The sequence below is a fragment of the Desmodus rotundus genome, chromosome 4, assembly GCF_022682495.2.
Source record: "Desmodus rotundus isolate HL8 chromosome 4, HLdesRot8A.1, whole genome shotgun sequence".
In the NCBI taxonomy this organism is placed as follows: domain Eukaryota; kingdom Metazoa; phylum Chordata; class Mammalia; order Chiroptera; family Phyllostomidae; genus Desmodus; species Desmodus rotundus.
In genome coordinates this window covers 28,104,921-28,127,174 of record NC_071390.1, presented here as the reverse complement: position 1 = coordinate 28,127,174, position 22,254 = coordinate 28,104,921, and positions in this window count along the sequence as shown.

Here is a 22,254-nt window from a genome sequence, read left to right as displayed (position 1 = left end):
GAATTTAGACTAGTATTGGGTCCTTAGGCAAAGAGCTGTGCATAGGCCTGAAGTTTACGGATTTGAGTTGAAATTTTAAGTCTTGGCCTCATTCTCTCATCTGTAGAATGAACGTGGTCTAGTCGATTTATAAGGCCCCTTCCAGCCCCCAAATTCCCAGCTCAGTTCAAGCTCTTTATCTTTATTGTTTCTCCTATTCTCTGTGTCTCCTCAATGTTGGAGCACACAGCAGACATCTAGTGGGAGGGTCCCCTTTCCCATCAGGTACAGCCACCAAGCTCTCTGACCCTGCCTGACAGGTTACATCAGAGTTTCAAAGGTCGTAATCAGTCTCCTTTGAAAATGGGACTGTCTGTATCAGAGTTGGAGAGAATGGGAGGCTTGTGGGCCTAATATTGAATTAAAGCAATCCTGAAATCAGTGTGTGTGTGTTTTGCTCCTGGAGATAACCTCTGGTTAATGTTTATTCTTGAGAATAACTGTATCAAGCAGAAAAATAACAGGCTTATGTATTAATGGACACTAGAAGAGTTGAGGGGTGAAATCTTATTTTGAAGTAGACAATCCCTGAAACCAGCCAGTTTTCCAATTTCAAGATATTCCTAACTCTCTTCAAGTTGTCCCTGTTCTGAATCTAAACATGTCCTTAAGAATCAAGAGCGTGTTAACTGAAGGAAGTGCTGTGTTCTCAGGACACAGGTTGGCATTAACTGTTTTCTAAAGTGCCCCGTTGCAGATTGCCAATGAATAGTTACAAATTCTTCCTGCGATCCAGGCATTTCTCATTTATTTGTCTTTTGGCTATTTCATGTTGAAGCAGCATGTATGACCTTTATAGCACAACTCCTGTCTTGTTTTTAACTCTTTTTATCAGGAGATTCAACTTGAAAACGGTTATCATTTAGCAGGAAGACAAACAAAAGCACATTTTTGTAAGCAAAACGTTAATGATTGGAAGAATTGCCCTAATTTCACCATGACAGTGTGTGATTAATCCTCTGGGTCATGTACCTATATTTTAAGTTATTCAGTTCGTTGGTCTTTGATATTCAGAACCCTTTCTAACTTAATAGGGTATTGATTTTGTTAGATGATGTACTTTGACTCTTTACACAACATCATTTTTAGAGATGACTAGCCTGTTGTGTAGTATTTTATTTAGAGAACTATTGCATAAGGTTTCTTTTTCTTAGTTTTTATGGTTTTCTCAGGGTGAAAGCTGATAAGACATCTTGTGGGAAAAGAGGAAACCATCTCTGATAGTGAAAGTACTTTCTTTCAACATTTCTGACAACCCTGTTTTTTTGTGTGTCTGAGTGTGGTTTCTTTGCTGTGAATATTCATTTTAGTTAATGGGGGCAGGGGAGGGATTCAAGAAAATGTATTTGGACTTGGGGAGGGAAATGCATTTTGCTGGGGACAGACTACTTACCAAAATTCCCATTCCAGTTTTACTGCTTTGTAGAAGATGACACAAACTCAAACGCTCACCTTTATGATTGTTCTTTAAGATCTAATAATGACCCTTTAAATCTGTGATTGGAGGTGATATTTATGTGACTACTGACAACGTGGGACAGGATGTGGAAAACCAATCAATCACCTAGGATGCTTCTAAATGGCTTGGAGTTTGGTAACTTTTAGCAAAAAAAAAAATCTTTTTTTAATGGATCTTTTTAAAGAAAGACTTTTAAAAATTGATTTGAGAGAGAGAGAGAGAGAGAGAGAGAATGTCGATTTGTTGTTCCACTTACTCATGCATTCATCGGTTGATTCTCGTACGTGCCTTGACCATGGATCCAACCTGCAACCAACCTTGGTGCCATGGGGGCGATGCTCTAACCCCTGAGATACCCAGCCAGGGTAAATAAAAATAACCTTAACATTTACTTTTCTTCCCTTTGGGTTTTCTGATATTTCAGCTAGACTCTGGGCTTGTCTAATCTAATTTTGTCCCTTGATACATTTTTTGGTACTGTTGAATTCAGATGAGAAGCATTTTGGAGATTCCTTCCACTCACCAAAATTTCTAGATCCAAGGTCTACAGAACAGGGCTGCCCCTTCAGATGAGGCTGAGGGGAACCCTATCTCAGGAATTACACCTTTGTGGATAAAAGCAGGGCTGACGTAAAGCAAACCAGTCCCTACACCTCCTTTGCTGCTTGGGGGCTTTGGGAAACATCAATTCTCAGTGTCATCTCAGTTCCTCAGATCCTTAGAGAGGTGGGCGGCTCACCTGAGAGGTGGTATCAATACCTGGCACACAGTAGGCGCCAAGTGTTAGCCAGAAAAGCTAGAAAGCCCCCACTGACTCCCTTCTTTTGAGGCAGCTCTGTCATTCACAGTTGCAGGCGGGGAAACCTCCTCAGTCAGATGTACACAAATCTCTCCAGACAATAGAGAGGGCTGTGGGGAGGAGACCTTGGAGCTGGCAGAGGCATTTCCTGTCTGCAGAGAATCTTGACTTTGGAGTATCCGGCAGTCACCATGAGGTTTTCAAGGTGGCTGAACCCTATCCTGTGTAGCTACTTAAAAAAAAGAAAGGAAAAGAAAAAAGTCGCTGCCAATTTCAAGGGATTTTCCAGATAAAAGCCAATAAGACAACTGCTCACTTCAAAAAAAATTTTAAACCTGTTTTTTAACCATTAGAGTCTTTTCTAATTTGGAACGCGAGTTTGGTAGCATTCAAAAATTTTAAATATTAAAAAAAAATCTAATCACTTTCTAAAAACTATGAGAGAGGGTTAAAGATACACCCCACCCCATTCATAGATACTTGCTGGAGGAGAAATGCCAGTCAAGTTAGTCTCCATGAATCTTGTTAATTTTTTTCTTTTATAGTTGAATTATGCCCTTCATCCTTCCTCACCTCTCCGCTTCTTTTTATTCATCTCCCTTCTCTCCCATCTCAGGATTCTCTTCCTCATTCAGTTTATTTCCCCTTTAAAAATAGAAAATGACTAGTTTGAACTCTTCAGACAGCACGATTAGGGCCAAGATTCTCTTCAAGTACATAGAAACTTTCCGCTTTCAGGTCGAAATTCTAAGTTTGAGGGAGAGGTTCTTGGAGTCCTGATACACTGCCCCCAGCCCTCCAAGGGCGTGGCAGTGCTAATAGAAGAGTAATGATACTTGTCTGCTTTAGGGGTCAAGCCCTTGGCAGCGTCGGAGTGTGGCGGAGCTGACCAGGAGATGCTTCAGTCAGGTGCAGGCAGGTCCCACTCCCGCAGAGCTTTCCAGAGGCCCTTCCTGCAGAGAAAGGGAGTGGAATGCTATTCCAGGGGGAGGGCTCATCATGTTTATAGACCTGGAGGTGAAAGAGGGCAGGGGATAAGTATAACTAGAATCATCAGAGGTTTTTGCATTTCAGAATTTGAAGAAAGGATTGTGGACTGCTGTTCTCCCTTATTCACGCAGATCTCTTTGTGCTTCTGCAGTTCCTTCTACGTGAAATTTTCTTCCCCCCGCTGGCCTCTGGGCTGCCTCCCTCACTCCCCTCAGGCATGGCCTTCCTTAGCCAACCTACTTAAAATCACAGTCTGCCCTCTTCCCTGTTTCCCTCCCACAGTGTACTTTTCTCTACCCCCCTTATGCCAACTGGGTACAATATTTTTACTTATTTATTACTTATCTCTCCTCATTGAAATGTTAATGCCATGAGGGTAGGGATTTTTGTCTGTTTTGTCTACTGCTGTGTGTATCTCCAGGCTGACACATAATAGGTGTTCCGTTACTATGTGTTAAATGCATGAGTGAATGAGCAAACATTCATTGAGCACTTAATATTGAACACAATATAAAATATTATAAAAATTCTTTACATACTTTATATCACTTAATTCTCCTTATGACCCTATAAGGAGGTTACTGTCATCAGCCTCATTTTCCAGATAAGGAAATTGTCACTGAGAAGCCCAAGACCTCAATAACCATAGCAGTCAAAGTTGTAATGTGAACTTCCTGATTTCATCTGTCGTACCCTTGAGAAGGTATCGAGCCAGGTCTAATTCGAGCTATGAGAAGAGAGGTGAGGGCTGTTGTTCATTTCATGCCATTTTTTCCCTCTAAATTCAAGTCTAGCATTAAATCTGGAAGGGATTACGATACAATATAGGGGATATTCAGTTTCTGTGTACGCAGCACTTTAATCTACTACCCTAGGAAACTAATAAACGGCCTGTATTATTTCCAGTTTTCTGGGGAAATGAGCATTATAAAATATGCTTTATATCTTTCAAGGTGTTAAAAAAAAAGTCTGCCTCTGGTCCATGGCATTTGGCGTTTCTGTTATATAAACGAGTATATTTTTTCTTCATCTGACCCATTGGTGCATGTTCCTCAGGGCCTATGAACATTCGGCGGTGCAATGGCTTATTCTGGTGTTCCTGGCATCTAGCACTGCGTTTGGCATGCAGTAAACTTCTAATAAATACTGTGCTCCAGAATGAAAGTGAAAACCCTGTGCCCTCCCCAGCATAGAGGAGGGACATTTCCCTCCCTCTCTCAGCCTTACATCGCGTCATGCTATTTCCTATCTCGAGGCCACCAGAAACGGAGCTTCCCTGGAGGGCTGCAGGACAGGAACACAGCAGAAGGTATAACGGGAGTTGCAAGTGTAGGACAGGGAGCCTCTGCTGGGCTTGGGCATGGGTGTGGCGAGGACGCGCTTAGGTCTACTGAAGCCTACAACCACTAAAAATGTTCCTCCCCCTCTTTTTACTGACATGAATTTTAAGAGGAAGTGCTTCTGTGGGTTTATATTGGTCATCTTTCCCTTCAGATTTGGCAATTTCATTCCATTTCCAATTCACACTTCTCAATTTCAATCAAGAGTGTTATTTACCTCGTTGACTGAAAAATGACACCATTTAGGGCAGCCTGTTATTACTACTATTTTTATCAGCATCATCCATGTAGCAAATGGAAGCAGGAAACCCAGATATTTTTAAATGATTTCTGGAAGTACTTCATAAAATGCAAAGAAACAAATGTAGGCAGAACATAAAGTACGTTTGCTTCACACTCTGGTTCAAAGTTTTAGCTCTTCTTAGCAGCTCGTGGAATCTGCATTACTACAGACTTTCCATCAATTGTAAATTAGACCAGACTGATGGATACATGTTTAAGAAATGGCTCCTGGGTGCAGGTTCAGGCGTCCAGAGGAAGTGGTTTCTTGGACGACTGGCTCCCATACATTGACTTGAGGATATGTAGATGCGGGGAGCGAGATGGCTGTGGGGCTATATGCAGCTGTTGATGAGTTACTACTGGAAGGCAAAATTTTGGCCTTCACCAAGGAACTACCCGATGTCATTAAGGATTTTAAAATCCCTCAAACACCATTCTTCCCAAAGCAGCTGTCTCTTGTTTAGATGTTATTTCAGGCATTAAGAAAACCACAATGCTGTTGGTAACCGGCAGCATTGGGAATTTAAACCGGCAATTTCTGGAATGTGTTGTTCTGAATCTTAGCCATTATTCAATATTATCCGTATTGTCTGAAAATGGGACACTAAAATATACTTATATTTGGATAGTGTTTTATGTTTCAAAAAAGTTTTTCAAAGTATTATGGTTACAAAATATGTATTTTTTAGCAAATACAATTGTTTTTAAAATGTCAATTTAATTTTTAAGAAAACTTACTGAGGTATAACTTACATACAAAAGCGTTCACGAATTATAGGTGTGTGACTCATAAAATGGATATACCGTTTAACTGGAATCCATATGATGACTTAGAGCTAGTGGACACCTGAAAGCCCCTGTATCCTTCCCCACCGCAGGTCACTGTCCCCATTGCCTCCCCCAGGGGAGCCACCATCCTGACGCCAAACAGCACAGATTCATTTGCTGGTTTTTGAACTTCATATAAATAGAATCATACAGTATGCCCTCTTTGATTTCTGGCTTCTTTCATTTACTTTTTTATTGCTAAAATACATCTGTGTTATTGTGCGGTGTTGTTTATTCATTCCAACTGCTGTGTAATAGTTCATTGTGTGAAATTTTACTTTAAATAATCCATCTGAACATAAAAACTATACCACAAAATTTCCAAATGTTTAAAAACAATAATGCCCTGGCCAGGTGGTTCAATTTGTTGGAGTGCCGTCCTGTACACCAAAATGGCTGCGGGTTCAAGTGTCCGTCAGGGCACACGCCTAGGTTGCAGGTTCGACCCCCAGACAATTCCAGGTCGGGGCGCCTGTGGGAGGCAAGCGATCTGTGTTTCTCACATCAGTGTTTCTCTCTCTCTCCCTCCCTTCTTCTCTCTTTCTAAATCAATAAATGTATCTTCAGATGAGAATTGAAAATAAATAAATAAAAATAAAAACACGAATGCTTTCACATATTATAACCAGACACTTATTTTTCAAAAGACATAATCTGTAGGAATTTCCAAGACTCCTGGATACACTGAAGGAAAGAAAGCAGAAAGACCAAGGGCATCATTAAGAAACAAATGACTACAACCCCTTGCATAGTAGGAGAGCTGGGAATATCAGTAATGAAGAGAATATCTATTTTTTCTATTCGGGGGTTAAATTATAAAAAGCTATTCTACAGACAATGTTCCAAGATTAATTTATGTTGTTATACATAGTTGTTCATGATAAAAAGCTAAGTAAGGAGTCAAAAAAGAATCTCAAATTTATTTTAACTCTGGACATAAGGTCTCCGTGTATTACAGTATTTTTATGCAGCAACTTCAGCAGTTTAGTTTGCAACCTACTCCAGTTTTACGTTCCTGTTACTTTTCAGGTAATAATTATGAAGATGCCATGAGAAGATGGCCTGGCTCTGACTCCCGGGTTTGCTGTTAAGTGGTAGTAAGGCTTTGGATATGGCACCTACCCTCTCCGAGTCTGTTTCTTCATCATAAAATGAGGGGCTTGGTCTGGGTCACCTTTAATGCTGCATTTAACACTGAGATGCTCTGTTTTTTTGTTCTATGAAGTCTGTCCAGAAGGTATCCAGCCATGTAATATGAAAAGTAGACACATTTATTGAAGAGGATACAAGATACAAGAAACACTGTACATAGGACAACAATGCCTCTGTCCCCTTCAAAGTAGACACCTTGGGACCTCACACAGTTCTCCCAATTGCTATCAGCTGCCCTGTCTTATTTTCTTGAATCTCATTGATGGTCTGAAATCTCTTTCCTTTCAAAGGTGATTTTAGTTTGGGGAAAAGCTGGAAGTCTGGCTTGTAGTGGGGCTGAGTTCCCTGGGTGATTTGATGTTTCACTAAAAAACTCTGCACAAGACATGATGCAGGAGTGGGTGCGTTGTCCTCATGAAGCTGCCAATCACCAGTTGCCCATAGCCGTGGCCTTCTGAATCATCTGAATAGTTTCTGTGGAGGAATGTTCAAGCTTAATGCAAAATCTGATGCAGATTCATCGCTCTACTCACTCATTTGTTTTGAATCCGATGACCACACAGTACACACGCTCATTCAACGGCTTCTACTGCCCCCACTGACTAGTACAGTGCAGTTGTCATTATTCATGCATGCACATTCCAATCCACTCTCCTTGGCTGCCAGGTTACATCGACCTCTTGCAAAATGTTCTTGTTGCATTAATAATAGTTGGACTTTTTCCAGACAGACCAAATCTTTCTAAAGAATATATTAATTTCCTAAATTTCAGTGGTTATACTTTTGAGGAGTTGAAGGGGTGCAAGGAATCTCTCACTTTGCTGGCCCTCTGGCCTTAACTTCCTGCATTGGGCTGCTTCTTACACTTGTAGTCAGCTCTAAGGTTGAATCAAGGCTCAGCCTCCATCAACACCAATGATAGCCCATCCGGTGGAAGTGTTCTACGGTAAGGCATTTCTAGTAATCCCCAAGCTGTCCATCTAATAATAGAATATTTAAGTGAACTCTAATGTTGATTAGAATTCTTTTATCAAATGACTAAATTAAGTTAACCATGCATTCAGCAAGCATTTACCTGGCACCTACTATGTGCCAGGCGCTATGAGAGCCACTGAGGTATAATTTGGATAAGACAAAGCATAAATCTGGAGACTAGAGAAAACATCCTTTGAATTTCTAATATTTAAAGGCAAACCTCTTTCTATTCCAAGCATAATGATGATTTACTTTCTATATAACAATACCATTTCAGTTCTTGAGTTTTTCTTTACAAAAGCTCTTAACCAAATAGTCCATAGCAAAATATCTAATAACACATGTGCATCCCAAAGTTCTAAATAAGGCTATCCTGCTTATAGGATTTCTCCACCAATGCCCTCTATTTTCCTCATTTTCATCTTGGGCCTCACGTACCCACTTCATCCCCAACTTAGTGTGGATTGAATGACAAGCAGAGTGTCCTTAACGAATGACATTGCCTAGAACACCACACCCAGAACTGTCGTCTCTTCCTCGCCATTTCCTTCCTTTCCCACTGGGGCTGTGCATCTGCCCACCAGCCCTGCTCTGCCCCAGGTGACTCCACTTCAGGGGGTATGCGGTTGGCTCGCTTTCTTCCTTCCTCCTTCTGCCCTTCCGACACCGCTCTTACTTCCTTTTCTTGCCCTTCTCTTTCTTCTGTCTTATTTGGAGCCAAAAATCCTTCAAGGAAAGTTGAAGAGAGTCAAACTGGATCAATGAAATGCCTCTTTTAGGAAAGGGAAAATTATAACGCTTAAAGGAAAAATTAGGGGAAGTACCCAGAAATGCCTCGGGATCTTCATAGACCCCTTCTACCACCATCTGAGAGTGGCTTTACATCAACTTTGTTTTCTGCTTCTTTTACTAAAATTATGACAGTTTGTTTTCTCCCTTGTAGATAAGGGCTATTTCAGTTACATAAGGATTGAATAGGCTTCAGTGTACTACACCAAAACCTGCTCTTTTTTTTTTTTAAGGTTTTATTTATTTTTAGAGAGAGGGGAAGGGAGGGAGAGAGAGAGGGTGAGAAACATTGATGTGAGAGAGAAACATCAATCAACTGGGGACTGAGGTGGCCACTCAGGCATGTGCCCTGACTGGGAGTTGAATTGGGCGACCTTTTGCTTTGCAGGACAGCACCCAACCAACCACATGAGCCACACTAGTCAGGGCCAAAACCTGGTCTTTTAAAAAATCTATCTACCTATCTACCTATCATTTATCTATCTAAAATCATGTTAATTTTTCTTTGTTATGAAAGTCATACACTCTCAATGTGAACTATTTGCAAACTAAAGAAAGTCTGTAGAAGAAAACAACAATCACTCAGAACCCCGCCGCTCAGGAATAACGTCTGTGCAAACTTTCGGACATCTCCTGTAGCTGTTTTCCCCCGCACGTTTGTACGGGGTGGGCAAAAGTGGGTTCCCAGTTGCTCAGATGGAGGATAATAAAAATTAATAAATAATTATGGAAAAATAAACTATGTTTCATGGACTCACAACTGTAAACCTACTTTTGCCCCACCCTGCATGGATAATAATTTAAAAATTTGACATTTTTCACCGGAAAATTATTTTTGAAGAGTTAAAAATGGTTACACACGTAAATGATACAAAAAGTTATAGAGTAAAAGGTAGGTGTCCCTCCCACGCCTCTCTCCCTGCGCCGACCACCTAAGTTAGCAGCGGGGGCCGTCTCTCAGCGATTTCACTGGTGGTCTCCCAGCAGCAGGCTACACACGCACAAGCACACCTGGAAGTGTCCCCTCCTCCTCTGCCCCAGCACATATCATCACGAGTTGTACGTTCTCTTCTCTAGCTTGCTTTTCTTCACTTGGCAATCGATCTTGAAGATTGTCCCATGTCAGTATAAATAGAGCTTTTCTTTTTCTTTTTTGCGGGGGAGAGGAGCTGACTGGAATGTATTTCATTTTATGTCTGGGTTCTATCTAATTTGATGTACATTCAGGTTGTTTGCAGCCTTTTGCTGTTCCCAACAATGCCACACAAATGTCCTGTGTGCAGCTCCAGCATAGCTAGGACGTATTTCTACAAATGGATTGCGGGTCAAGTGGTATGTGCATTCTTCATCTCGACAGATGTTGCCAATTTACTTCGTATGTTTTATCATAGTTGAGATTATGCCGAACATGCAATTTAAGTATTTTCTTTTAGAAATATCATTTCAGTGGTTGCATAACGTATTCTTATGTCGTGATGCCATCATTTCTTAACTGTCTTATTGTGGGCTTGTATAATACTGTTTTGTGTTAGAAAATTTTCTAAAATGAGCACAATTTAACTCCATTTCAGTTTAATTTCTTCTAGAGTATACTTACAAAAAATTATTCATTGAGCCAAAGGGGTGAACGTTAGATACGTAGTGTGAAATTTTTTCCTGGGAAAGTTCTATTAATTTATGTTAGTGGAGAACAAGGCTCAGTCCACCTTTACTAACAGGGAGCACTGCTTTCTAATCTTTCTTAATTATATGGGAGGAGAATGATATAATTTTGTTTAATTTTTTAATATTAAGAAATTGAATTATTTTATAGACAACTATTTATTTCTTTTTCTTTTTTAGCATATTGTCTCTCACATCTTAGTCTTCTTTTATGGATTTATCTGAACTTTTTATATTGGGGGATATGACTTTTCATCTTATTTATTACAGAAATATTTTTCAGTTTCTAAAAAAGTTGCTTGTAATTTTGATGTGAAAAATTTTATGTAGTCAGATGTAGCAATATATTCTTTATGATTTCTTTTATTTCTCTTAAGCTTAGAAAATCTTTCCTCATTCAGAGAGCAAATGGGCATCCACGTGCATTAAAAACTCTCCCTTCTTCCTTCCATGCGTTCTTTCCCTTCCACCCTCTCTCTCTACGTTTAACTCTTGAGGTGCCTGGAGTTTATTTTGCGGTACAGAGTAAGAGGTGAGGAGCCAAATAAAAAATTTCTCTCCAATATCTAACCACATGTCCCATTCAATACATCTTCATTTTTGGCTCTTTTTCTATATTAAATGTCTAAATGTTGGTGTGTGGAGTAATTACAATGTTGTTACAGTTTGGTGTTTGTTTCCTGTATCTGTGGCTGAGTTTAAGGACTAGGATTTGCTTTCTGCAGCAGAAGGATGACCGGTACGACTCCGCCGTACATATAATCACTTTTGTCCTTCTTCCAAGGTGTGGGCTAACTTTTGAATAAACAGCTAGCATCTGATTCTACCATATCTGAGCCTTCTCATTCATTACTTTACTTTTGCACCACAGATGAAAGGATTGTCAGATAAAGAAAACCATTGAACTTGGTCACCAGACTGTAGTCTGTGTCTATGAAGTTTTTTTTTTAAAGGGAGGGATAAATGGTGACAGAAAGAGACTTGACTTTGGATGATGAATACACAATACAATATACAGATGATATATTATAGAATTGTACCCATGAAATCTGTATAATTTTATTAATCAATGTCCCCCCAATAAGTCTTTAAAAAGTGTATTAGAACACGGAACTTAATCACAGAACTTAGGAAGCGTTATGTGTCTCGCTGTCTGAGGAGCAGATGCCCTGCCCTCCACCCATTTATATTTTAAATTGCACCACTCAGGCTTGTATCAGGCAAAACCTGAGATTAAAAAAAACAGCAAAAACTTACTGGAGGCTTATATATTTTTTATTTTTTCAAGCCTATTAATATTCTCAGTAAAGTTAAATGTTTTCTAGATATAATTCATAATCATGAACAAAATTTTAATTTATTGAGGTAAAATTCACATAATAGAAAGTTAATCATTTTTAAAATTTTTTAAAAAATGTAATTGGTGTTCAAGTACAGTTGTCTCCATTTTACTCCCCCCATTCCCCCCACTCCAGCCATCCCCTCTTCCCACCCTTGATCTTACCCCCCTTTGGTTTTGTCCATGTGTCCTTTACAGATGTTTCTGAAAACCCTTCCCCCCATTATCCCTTCCCACCTCCCCTCTGGTTACTGTCAGTTTGTTCTTAATTTCGATGTCTCTGATTATATTTTGCTTACTTGTTTGTTTTGTTGAATAGGTTCCACTTATAGGTGAGATCATATGGTATTTGTCCCTTACCACCTGTCTTATTTCACTTAGCATAATGCTCTCCAGTTCCATCCATGCTGTCGCAAAGGGTTGGAGCTCCTTCTTCCTATCTGTTGCATAGAATTCCATTATGTAAATGTACCACAGTTTTTTTATCCATTCATTTACCGATGGGCACTTAGGTTGCTTCCAGCATTTGGTTATTGTAAATTGTGCTGCTATCAACATTGGGGTGCATGGGTTCTTTTGAATTGGAGTTTCAGGATTCTTAGAGTATAATCCCAACAGGGGAATTGCTGGGTCAAAAGGCAGTTCCATTTTTAGTTTTCTGAGGAAATTCCATACTGTTTTCCACAGTGGCTGCACCAGTCTGCATTCCCACCAACAGTGCACTAGGGTTCCCTTTTCTCCACATCCTCTCCAACACTTATAGTTTGTTGATTTGTTTATGATGGCCATTTCTCATCGGTGTGAAGTGATATCTCATTGTGGTTCTAATTTGCATCTCTGTGATGGCTAGTGATGCTGAGCATCTTTTCATATGTCTCTGGACCCTTTGTATGTCCTCCTTGGAGAAGTGTCTGTTCAAGTCCTTTGCCCATTTTTAAATTGGGATTTTTGTTTTTAAAGCTAATCATTTTAAAGTAAACAATTCAGTGGCACTGAGTACATTCACAATGTTGTGCGACCACCACCTTTATTCTGTTCCAACATGTTTCTGTGACAAAATAAAATTCTGTGCCCATTATGCAGGCATTTCCCATCTTCTCTCTTCCCTCCAGCCCCTAGCAACCACCAGTCTGCATTCTGTCTCTATGGATATTCACATAGATGGAATAATACAATATGTGATCTTTTTTGTCTAGCTTCTAAAACATTAGCATAAAGTTTTTGAGGTTTATCCATGTTGTAACATGTATCAATACGTCATTCCCTTTTGAAGCTGAATGATAGTCCATTGTATAGATATATACAATTTGTTTATCCATCTGTCACTTGATAGTTATTGGGTTATTCTGCCTTTTTGCAGACATATATCCAGTTGTTTCAACAGCACTTGCTGAAGAGATTACTCTTTTCTCGGAGAATGGCACCCCTGTCAGAGATCCAATGCCCGTAGGGTTCATTTCTGGATTTTCAGTTTTACCCCATTGGTCTCTATGTCTCTTTTTGCGCTGGTACCATGATGTTTTGATTACTGCAGTTTCGTAGTAAGTTTTGAAATTCAGATGTGTGAATCTTCCAACTTTTTTCTTCTTTTTCAAGATTGTTTTGGCTGAGGGCTTATTATATTCCAGATACTGCTATGACCCTAGCACACGTTATGTTACATAATTCTTGTGGCAACTCTGTGATGAAGATATTGACATCCACATTTTACAGGTTAGGTGATTTGACTGAGGCTACAAATCTGGTAGTAGATCTAGGATTCAGTCTAAGGTTATCTAACTCTAGCAACCACTTTCTTAAGAATTATTTGTTACTGCCTCTGTCAAAGATTAGGGACCAATGGGCCTTATTAGTGTTGCTTTCTTTAAGTGAAAGATTAGAAATCTCTTTGTGTTAGTAACCTCTGATTAGGCCAACCTAGTAATAGATATACTGAAACCCATTTTTTCCTTCCATACTTAGCACTTAATTTTTCTAAGGTTCGTGACTGCTCAGACAGTTTTGCATCCTCCTCTGCCTTCCTCTTTTTGTGATCTTATTTTTTCAGATGGATGTTTTGAGGTTATTTTCTATTTTGAGGAAATCACACAAATCTGATTTATTATCACAACAGTTCAAAAGTGGTTCCTGTTGAAACCCTTGACATTGTCAATACTGTAAGCTCCTGTCAGTCTCCTTCACTGGACAGGAAACCACTGAGAATGGGTGATGCTCAGTAATGTGTTTTGAACTATACAGTTGTAGAAAGAAATCTTAACCTTCTTAGATGTATCAATGCGAATATGCAAATGAAGATTTTGCTATCATAAGTGTGCATGACATTAAAAGCAAATATACATGTTATATTGATAAGCTGTTTCTATATCTTTGAGTCAGTTCCTGTCATATAAATAGAATCATACAGCGCATAGCCATTTGAGCATGGCTTTTTTCACTTAGCAGAATGCATTTGCGATTCATCCATGTTCGTACATTTACTAATAGTTAGTTCCTCTTATTGCTGAGTAGTATGCCATGATATGAATGTGCCACAGTTTGTTTATCCCTGTGCCACTTGAAAGCCATTTGGATTGTTTCCAGTTTGGGGTGATTACAAATAAGGCTGCTATTAACCATTCACTGAAAGGTTTTTGTGTGAACATTAAATTTTCATTTCTCTTGGGTAGATGTCTAGGAATGGGATTCCTGAGTGACATGATAAATGTAGGTTTAACTTATGGAGAAACTGACAAACTGTTTTTTCCATTTCTTAGAACAGCTGTAATCAGTGATCATGATGGCTTAAAACAACAGAAATCTGTTCTCTCAAAGTTCGGAGACCAGAAGTCCAAAATCAAGGTGCTGGCTGGGCCATGCTCCCTCTGAAGGCTCTAGAGGAGAATCCCTGTTAGGCTCTTCCTAGCTTTGGTGGCTCCTGGAATTCCTTGGGCTTGCAACTGCAACACTTCAATCTCTGTCTCAGTCTTTAATGGTCTTCTTCTCCCATGTGCTTCTCTGTGTGTTCTCCTCTTCTTTTAAGGACATAGTCATTGCATTTAGGGCCCACCCTAGTCAATTATGCCCTCATCTTAATTAATTATATCTGCAAAAACCTTAGTTCCAAAAAGGTTACATTCTGAAGTTCAATCCACCATACTGGCTGTACCATGTTGCATTCCAACCTGCAATATAAGAGAGTACCACTTGGTCCCAATCCTTATTACCAATTATCATTGTCAATTTTTAAAAAAGATTTTATTTATTTATTTTTAGAGAGAGGGGAAGGGAGGGAAAAAGAGAAGGAGAGAAACATTGATGTGAGAGAGAAACGTAGATCGGCTGCCTCTCACACGTGCCACGACCAGTGACCTAACCCACAACCCAGGCATGTGCCCAGACCAGGAATGGAACTGGAAACCTTTTGCCTTATGGGATGATGCTCAACCAACTGAGCCACACCGGTCAGAACTATTGTCAGTTTTTTAAAAGCCGTTCTAATAGGTGTGTAGTGGTGTCTCATTGTGATTTGAATGTGCATTTCTATAATAACTAATAATGTTGAGCATCTTTTCATGTACTTATTCACCATTTGTAGATTTTCTTTGGTGACGTGTCTGTCCAAATCTTTTCCCTATTAAAATTTTTTGTTTTCTTTTTATTGAGTGTTGAAAGTTTCTTTATATATCCTGGATATAAATCCTTTGTCAAATATGTGATTTACAAATGTTTTCTTCCAGTCTGTGGCTTACCTTTTCATTCCCTTTTGTTTTTACTTTTTTTAAACTTTATTTTATTTTAAAGTTTTTGTTCATTTATTTTTTAGAGCGGGGAAAGGAGGGAGAAAGAGAGGGAGAGAACCACCAATGTGTGGTTGCCTCTCACATGCCCCCCACTGAGGGACATGGTCTGCAACCCAGGCATGTGTCCTGACTGGGAATCGAACCAGCAACCCTTGGGTTTGCAGGCTGGCACTCAATCCACTGAGCCCCACCAGCTAGGGCCTTTTCTTTCTCTTAATAGTATTTTTTGTAGAATAGTATTTTAAAATTTTGATGAAGTCCCATTTATCATTTTTTCCTTTTGTAGTTCATACTTTGACTGTTGTACGTAAGAACTCTGCCTAATTCAAGGTTATGAAAATCTTTTCTTCATGTAGTTTTAACACAATAAAGATTGAATTTGGTTAAATACAAAGTTGATTTGAGAGAAAATGTTTGGGTTCATTCAATATTGTAAAGAGATTAATCAGCTAAATTACTTGATGGTCCATCATTCAAACAATGTCTTCATCATCTTTCATCTTTCAGCTGTTCCTTTTTTGAACACAGGGGCTTTCATCTCAGATACGGGGTCTTTTCATAGCTGACAACTCCAGCCTTAGCAACTTCAGGAGACAGAACTTCTTTTCCCCAATAGGTTACCTCAGAAGTCCTAGGACTTTCTCTCATTGGACTGCCTTGGTGAACATGCATCCATCTCTGAACTGATTACTCTAGCCTGGAGATGCAATATAATGGTTGGCCAGGCCTTGGTCATGTCCCCAACCCTAAAGGTAGGGCGGTCGAGGGGTCAGCCCCACCTGAATCACATAAATTGAGAATGGGTAGCTGGCTTCCTGGAAGAAAACCAAGCAGATTTTAACACCAAAAGGGGAACCAAACGAATGTCAGGTAAAGACAACTAACTTCCACTACAACTGGGAAAGCGCTCTTCGTAACTTGTTGTGGACTGATTTGCACCCTTGCTCAATTCGTGTATTGAAGCCCTAACCCCTAATGTGATGATACTTGGAGATGGGGCCATTGGGAGATAATTAGGCTTAGATGAGGTCCTGGGAATGGGGGCCTCATGATGTGATTAATGTCCTTATAAGAGAAGTATTAGAGTGATCTCCCTTCCCTGTCCCTCCTTCCTCCCCCCTGCCATGTGAGGACACAGGGAGAAGGTGGCAATCTGCAGATCAGGAAGAGAGCTGTCACCAGAACTGGACTATACTGGTGCCATGATCTCAGAGTTCCAGCCTCCAGAATTGGACAAAATTCATTTCTGCTGTTAAAGCCACCCAGTCTATGATACCATTACGGCAGCCCTAGCAGACCAATACTCAACTGCTCTTTATCATTTTCCAACAGCTGCTGCAATCAGAGTAACAGCTGACCTTTATTGATTGTTTTCTGTATGCCAAGTACTGTGCCAAGTGTTTTACATGACTCTAATTTTTCCAACAATTCTCTGGGGAACATAAAACTACTCTCTTCCTTATTTTACATGGGAAACTAAGGCTCAGTTACTTTGGATAACATGCCCAAGGCCACATAGCTATTAGATGAGGGACCCTGGATCCCAAGCCAGGTCTGTCTGACTTCATTGCCCACCCTAATAACCATTCTGATATCCTATTATTTCTCCCCAGTCTCCCAACTAGCCAGTCTGCCCTCTTTCACCTTGACTGCCCCTGTTACTGACATGGGCAAATTCATGGGGTGGCGATTTTTCAGCGTTTCAGCCCTTCCCCCAGTGACAGACAACCTCTGCCTCCTACTAAGTTTTGGATCCAGAGTACAGGCAGGTTTACTGCTTTTGCCCCAAAGCAATTGAAGTCTGCTCTAAACCGGCGGGGGATCTTCGGCCCAACAGTGTTTTCTGTCCCTCACCCAGCATCGCTAGGCCCCTTTTTTGTATCTGAGATGAATCCTGGGCTCAAGTGTGTCTCTTTCCCTTCCCCCAGGGACAGACAACCACTGTCTTGTCCTCCTACAGGGCCTGGCATATGAATGGGTACTCACGTTCCACCCTCAAACCTTGGCAAGTGATGCAGGACTGTGCCACCAAGAGGAAGGATCTCTCCGGTCTACTGTCCTGCTTCCAATCTTTCTCATGGGCACCGGTGGAGGCCAATAGAAAGGGAGGGTAAGCGGGTAGGGATTTCTGTGGTGACTCAAGCATTTAGGGATTCTAAACTGTTATGCTAGCTCACACGCATCCTTCAAGAATTTTTCTTCTTACCCCATTTTGTGGTGATTACCTATTCTTTCCATTCTTTGCCACAAGAGAAACAATCTCCTCAGAAGGGCTTGCCATTTTTTGGAATTTAGTTCCCTTGGTCTCTTTGTAGCTCAGTTCTCTGATGGGCTCAAAAAATAATGTTTTTTAGCTTTCCTGTTAGTGTATAAGCAACATTCCCTTGAGGCCTTTACATTCTAGGTGGAAGTAGAACTTCCCAGTTACAAGCTTAGAAAAATAGTTTCCAAAGCAATTGTTACAAAAATACCAGCCTTACAGAGTGTAGGGTATGGGGAAGAAAAGATCCCGGGGACGAATTTAGCATATCTTACTCTCTTCTGGATATTGACATGGCACATCAACATCGTAAAGGCTCTTGAGAAGCCCCGCAGAACAGAGACATAAACTTTACTTTGTTTAATAAAGTATGCTTAAGATTTGTTTGGTTACAAAACCCTTTGCTTGGGTAAAACCCATTTTTTCCCCTAGAATTACTATTCTGTGAACACAGCTTGGAAAATAGAAGCCTAGATAATGATGCTTTATTCTCTGGGAACCTAGAACCAAAACAGAAAGCAGAGATCCCTCAAAAGAGTACCAAAATCCTGTGGCTTTTCCTAGAACCAAAAGTCATCCTGATGATTGGGTAGGGGTGCTGAGTGGTACTGAGATGCTCAGCAATGGCCTCAGTCTGCAGTTAGTGTCTAATCTTGCGTACTACAACTTCACAGAGGAGACCTGAATGAATGAAATATGAAGTCAAAACGTCTGGCAGTTTATAGATCATTCCACTGGCTCTGTTCTCTGACATACCCCTGCTCACCATCCAAAACCAATCATAAATCTCTTCCTGGACACTGTGTTTTTACAGCTTGCTCAGATGGCTGGTGGGTGCCATCCCTGTTGTGCTTGGGGCACACCCTGGATATGGAGCTGCTGTTGTGTGGTAGGGCAGGATGTGACCCTATTTTCTGGGCCCTCATGCTAGTTGGCAATGAATTGTCAGCCTCAACTTTAAATTCTTTATCTTCTGGGCCCTGGTCTGTGCTGTGGAGTTGAGAGGGGCCTTTGGTCCCTGCCTTCCACCCTCAGTTACATCACCATCCTTTGAAGTGGCCTAGACATCTGTTGTTTCCATCTCCTTGTATCCCTTTCGTTTCTTCTCTTGGGACACCACTGCCCTCCGTTTGAAGAACTAATTCTTTTCCATTCCACAGTGTGGCGAATCTGCCAGTTGGTAGTTGCTGGCAAGGACCAAAGCTGGAATTAGAACCCAAGAGTCTGAGTCCAAAACCTAATTCCATAAAAATCACACCAGCCTGTCTCTTAGTTTGGAGTTGCATCACTTTTCACTTACTTAGCATTTACTTTGTATTACTCTTTGTAGTTAAATACAGTAAGTCCTCATTTAACATTGTTGACTGGTACTTGGAAACTTTCACTTTAAGGGAAACAACATATAATGAAACCAACTTTACCATAGGCTACTGGAGAAAAACAAGAATTATTTCCTGTTGCATTTTCTGCTCACAAAAGCATCATCAAACTTCTAAATAAACACCCAAACCCTTCTAATATTGAACAATGAAACAAATTTGAGCTATACTGACATTTAAGGTAAATAAAAATAAATCAGATCATTATTATTTTTAATCCTCACCCAAGGATATGCTTTTATTGATTTTTACAGAGGGAGAGGGTGGGATTGCGGGGAGAGAGAGAGAGAAGCATCCATTGGTTGCCTCCTGTGCTGCTTCGACTCAGGATCCAACCCCCTCAACCTAGTATGTGTCCTGAACGGGAATCAAATCTGCAGACTTTTGGTGTACATACCGGACGATGCTCCAACCAACTGAGCGCACCCGGCCAGGACCAGATCTCTATTTTCCAACCCGCCTATTTTACTTCAGGGTCGCAATGGCCAGAACCTGTCCCGGCAGCTCAGGGTACAAGCGAGAACCAACCAAGGACAAGATGCCCTTCCATTGCGGGGAGTATCACACGCACACCACACTCACTCAAACCCGCACAACGTAGACTTGCTACTTCACCTCACAGGCACATCTTTGCAATGTGAGAGGAGATCGGAGACCCCTGAGAAACCCATGCAGACGTGGGGAAAATGTGCACACTCCACAGACAGTGGCTCCCGCCAGAAAGACTTTCTTTCTCGGTAATGTTATAGCAAAATGATGTTGAACAAAATGATGTTATTTGAGGACCTGCTGTATACTTTATTACACATTCTCCCCAGCCATTTGGATAAGCACATATCTGAGTCAAGACTTAAGATTATAAAAAAGTAAATAAAAGTTCTCATCTCATAATGAGGACAATTTTCAGCTGATTAGTTTTGGTGGTGGCACAGATTATTGTCTGTTTGAAAAAAAAATTTTATTTTAAGGTCATTAGTCCTTTTTATCCTTACCTACTTCAGCTAAACTGTGGCCATAAATGACGATTAAGGAAGTTAACAGTTTTTTCCCCCCCAGAAAGATACTAGCTTAATTACCACAGAAATATGAATCAAGAAGTATCATGACTTAATTGTTCGTTGCATAAAAATTGTGTGATTCTCCTATTTCTTCCATGTCCTCTCTCTCTCTCTTAGTCTGAAAAGATATTTAACTAAGCAATCAGGGATATTAACTATTCACAGCTTAGGCAAGTGTGGGCAAATAACCCTGCAATAACACATTGGCAGCCTCGGAAATGGCTGGCCGCGAATAAGCACATAGCACCTAGTCTGGTCCTTCTTATGTGTTTGCTGATACATTTGCAATTTCATGCACAGTTTTAAATGTTAAGCATTAATCTAAAATGGGCACTGAAGCATCAATAAAGTCTACATTTAGCCCCTTTTAATGAAAACACTAGATATAGATTTAATGCAAAACTAAACATTTGGCTCAATATGTTCTACTCCAGTAAATTAGTCAGTGTTTGTCATCTTTTTTAAAAACCGGGACTTTAATGCCTCATTTCCCATGGCTTTGTTAGGGACAGATAGAAAGCTGATAAACAATCCATTTGTACTATTACAGTAGCTCCTGGCCACACCACTGAAGTTAAGCCTCACTGCTTATTTCCTTTACAAACTGCGTTGTGAGCTGAAGTGGCCTGTTTTTGAATGTTTGACTGAAGCCAAGCCCTGACAAGAGAGCTATCTCAGAGCCACTCCTGTCAGCACAGACGAGGCTTTGTTGGACAATGGCCCTAGCAAGGGTTCTGAAGTGTCTCAGTGAACCCAAAAGGGAACAGAAAATCTTGTTCTAGATTTTCACATACATTATTCACACAGCAATCACCACAGCCCCGAGAGGTCCATATAATGACCTCCACAGGGCCAGATGAGGAAACCAGGACTCAGAGATGAAGCTTCACAGTTAGCAAGTGATAGCACCTGGGTGAGCACTCATATACCACACTGCCTGCCGGCTAGGGAGTACACTCCCCCATCACTACCAGTAGTGCATGATTAGTCATTCAAGGATGACATATGCCACCTCCCCCAGGAAGTCATTGCTGATTGCCTGCTTGTTAACTATCCTTCTTAAGTGTTTTTATCACACTTTATCTCTGCCTCCAATGTAGCCCTTAAGACATTCTGTTTTTTATTATATTAACTAATAATTACCTGTCTGACTCTTTGTGAGAGGAAGGGCTATCTCTTAAGTCACCTTTGTAAAAGCTGTAGGACCTTCCCTGTCAAAAGCACAATAAATAGTTATTGCTGTCTTTATAAAGTAGATGGTTCTCAATATCTCAAATCCTCCTTCCAGAATTATTAGGAGCACTGCTGTGAAGGGGCAGGCCCTGCAGTAAGTCTGCTGGGATTTGAATCCCAGCTGTATGACCTTAGGCAAGCTTCTCTGAGTTTCAGATTCTTTACTGTATAAAGTGGGGATAATAACAGAAGCTACCTCAAAAGGGTGTTGCAAAAGCTCAATAAGATAAACTATGTATAGTGCTTGGAATAGTGCCTGGTACATGGAAAATGTTCAATAAACATTGAGTATTGTTTTCCTAAAAACTGGAGATTTTACAGCATTGGCAAGAAACGGAGAGAGCTCAATTTGTCTACAGTTTTAAAATCTAAAAGAAAAGGCAGGGGGTAAGAGCAAAACTGACAAAGCTGAAGAACCATTTAATGATGAAAAATCAGATAAGATTATGGAAGGAGAAATGAATGAGAAGGTCCAGGTTTCGGCGAGGATCCCTGTGCTTGGACCCAACAGTGTCCTCTTCAGTTCTGTTCCTGGATGTGGGCGTGAGATTTATGGAAGAAAAAAGCGTAGGCAATATGTGTAATGATTTTAACATTTAAAAAAATATATCACCCAAGGACATGTTTATTGGTTTTAGAGAGAGGAAGGGAGGGAGAGAGAGAGAGGAAGGGAGAGAAAGAGAGACATCGATGTGAGAGAAACATCAATTGGTTGCCTCCCGGGCACACCCTGACCAGGGATTGAACTGGCAACCTAGGTTTGTGCCCTGACCAGGAATCAAACCCACAAATTTTTTGTGTGCAGGACGACGCTCCAACCAACTAAACCACCCAGCCAGGGCCATGTGTAATGGTTTTAAGAATAAATTTCCAAGTAATTGTGTACCCACT